Source organism: Bison bison, unplaced genomic scaffold (genome assembly GCF_000754665.1).
Source record: "Bison bison bison isolate TAMUID 2011002044 unplaced genomic scaffold, Bison_UMD1.0 scf7180017864349, whole genome shotgun sequence".
NCBI lineage: Eukaryota > Metazoa > Chordata > Mammalia > Artiodactyla > Bovidae > Bison > Bison bison.
Genome location: NW_011494921.1, coordinates 4,477,308 through 4,480,405, shown reverse-complemented (window position 1 = coordinate 4,480,405; position 3,098 = coordinate 4,477,308). Strand labels below are relative to the sequence as shown.

The window sequence follows — 3,098 nt, the reverse complement described above, 5'->3', positions numbered from 1 at the left end:
CATATCTGAGGTTATTGATATTTCTCCTGGCAATCTTGATTCCAGCTTGTGCTTCTTCCAGCCCAGCATTTCTCATGATGTACTCTGCATATAAGTTAAATAAGCAGGGTGACAATATACAGCCCTGACATACTCCTTTTCCTATTTGGAATCAGTCTGTTGTTCATGTCCAGTTCTAACTTGCTTCCTGACCTGCATTTAGATTTCTCAGGAGGCAGGTCAGGTGGTCTGGTATTCCTACCTCTTTCAGAATTTTCCACAGTTTATTGTGATCCACACAGTCAAAGGCTTTGGCATAGTCAATAAAGCAGAAGCAGATGTTTTTCTGGAGCTTTCTTGCTCTTTCTTTGATCCAGCAGATGTTGGCAATTTGATCTCTGGTTCCTCTGCCTTTTCTAAATCTAGCTTGAACATCTGGAAGTTCACATTTCTCGTACTGTTGAAGCCTGGCTTGGAGAAGTTTGAGCATTGTTTGCTAGTGTGTGAGATGAGTGCAATTGTGCGGTAGTTTGAACATTCTTTGGGATTGCATTTCTTTGGGATTGGAATGAAAACTGACCTTTTCCAGTCCTGTGGCCACTGCTGAGTTTTCCAAATTTGCTGGCATATTGAGTGCAGCATTTTCACAGCATCATCTTTTAGGATGTGAAATAGCTTAACAAGGATAGAGTATTAAATATACAAATTTTTAGCTAGAATACTAGTGATAGTAAGCTTTAGAGGATACCTTCAGGTTACCAAAACAGTAGCTCCTCAAAAAAAATTTTTAAGGAAAAGCTAAAACAGTTTTCGAAATAAGCATAACTGAGAAATTAATCTTAGTATTCTTTTAATATTCCCATTTTTTAATAAGAGCTAAATTTTATTGAGTTTGTTTGTTTGTTTGTTTTACTGTTTTGCAAGTCATTTATTACATTTTAGTTAGAAGCTACATATTATGTCAGTCTAACCCAAAAGGAAAGCAAGCAAGAAAAAAATTATGGGCCACTGACCATGTGCCAGACCCCATGATTCAATGACCACAATCACACTCTGAGTTACGGTGAACATCATTTTCAAATGAGCAATCTTAAACTTTAAAACCACCTGTAGTTCTCAGGCCAGTAAGTCTTGGAGGTGGGATTCAGAAGACCCGCCAGGTTAGACCTCACAGTCTCTGTAGAAATATCAGCTGCCCCTGCCACTTGCCTCCCAGTTTCACTGAGGGGTTGAGGATGTCACGGGTCTAGTTTGAGATTAAAATGTAAAGGAAGAACCAAATAACTGGAATCTGAACTTTGTAATTCCCAAATTACACAGTTTTAGAACTGGAAAGGAATTTGGAGATTTTCTAGTCCAAGGGCCCTTCTTTACAGAGGAAGCAAATGAAACTCACAGAGGAAAACTGATCGATTCAATTGAGCGCTTATTATTTGACACATACTGTGCTAAGTACTTTTTACATGGATTGCCTAAATTAATTCTAACAATCCTATGAGGTAGAATATTAGTGCTGAAGTTACTTTGGTTGGATGCATGTTTTCCTTTATGAAATAACCAACCTTATCACAGAATTATAAATCTTGGGTGACCATTATATTGTATAAATGCCATGGTAGCCTTTTACTAAAACTGGTCAAAATGAATGTGGATTAAGAATATTTTAAGCCAAATGAAAGCTTTCTCACCTTCTCTCTGCCACAGCTGGGGTACCATGTTCATGTTTGACCCCGTCCATCCAGGGTTCCAGACATTTCAATTATGATTAAAATTCACTCAATAGTCTTTCAGTTATGAATGATTAATATGGGCCAGACAAAATTTTAGGTATTGAGGAATTAAGAAGACATATATTGGATTGGCCAAAAAGTTTGTTTGGGTTTTTCCATAAGATGTTACAAGAGAGGGTGGCTGCTGGAAGCCCTGAGGCACAGGTGTTCTGGGTTGAGGGCCTTGCACGGAAGTTGGACCCCAAGGAGGTGAAACGGAAGATGTTCGAGAATGGTAATCTCCATACAGAACTTCCTCATCTGTGTGGCCCTGCTGTGAGTCACCCCTTTTATCTTAAGGAAGTTGGGCAGTATAGGAAGACTGAACATCACATATGAATGAATGGAATGAAGAGCTTGGTTGCAGTTTCTACTCCTGTCTGCAGATGAATAGGCCCAGGAAGATGTTAAGAGACTCTTTGATTGAGTGGACATAAAAATTCTACTTGTTAAGAACAAGTCAATTGACTCTGGTAACTGACCTTTATAGCTGAAAGATAAAAACTGTTTGGGAAGTACGAAGAGATATCTTATGGTCATCAGTTCAGTTCAGTTCATTCTCTCAGTCGTGTCCGACTCTTTGCGACCCCCTGAATTGCAGCTCGCCAGGCCTCCCTGTCCATCACCAACTCCCAGAGTTTACCCAGACTTGTGACCATCAAGTCGGTGATGCCATCCAGCCATCTCATCCTCTGTCATCCCCTTCTCCTCCTGCCCCCAATCCCTCCCAGCATCAGAGTCTTTTCCAATGAGTCAACTCTTCACATCAGGTGGCCAAAGTATTGGAGTTTCAGCTTCAGCATTAGTCCTTTCAACGAATAGCCAGGACTGATCTCCTTTAGGATGGACTGGTTGGATCTCCTTGCAGTCCAAGGGACTCTCAAGAGTCTTCTCCAACACCACAGTTCAGAAGCATCAATTCTTCGGCGCTAAGCTTTCTTCACAGTCCAACTCTCACATCCATATATGACCAGTGGAAAAACCATAGCCTTGACTAGACGAACCTTTGTTGGCAAAGTAATGTCTCTGCTTTTTAATATGCTATCTAGGTTGGTCATAACTTTCCTTCCAAGGAGTAAGCATCTTTTAATTTCATGGCTGCAGTCACCATCTGCAGTAATTTTGGAGCCCAAAAAATAAAGTCTGTCACTGTTTCCACTGTTTCCCCATCTATTTGCCATGAAGTGATGGGACCAGATGCCATGATGGTAGTTTTCTGAATGTTGAGCTTTAAGCCAACGTTTTCACTCTCCTCTTTCACTTTCATCAAGAGGTTTTTTAGTTCCTCTTCACTTTCTGCCATAAGGGTGGTGTCATCTGCATATCTGAGGTTATTGATATTTCTCCTGG

At 40.4% G+C, this 3,098-nt stretch overlaps 1 pseudogene; it reads left to right on the top strand.

The window, feature by feature from the left end:
• The first annotated feature begins 623 nt into the window (after window positions 1-623).
• On the top strand, window positions 624-2,351 carry LOC104999243 (annotated as a pseudogene).
• Window positions 2,352-3,098: the final 747 nt, after the last annotated feature.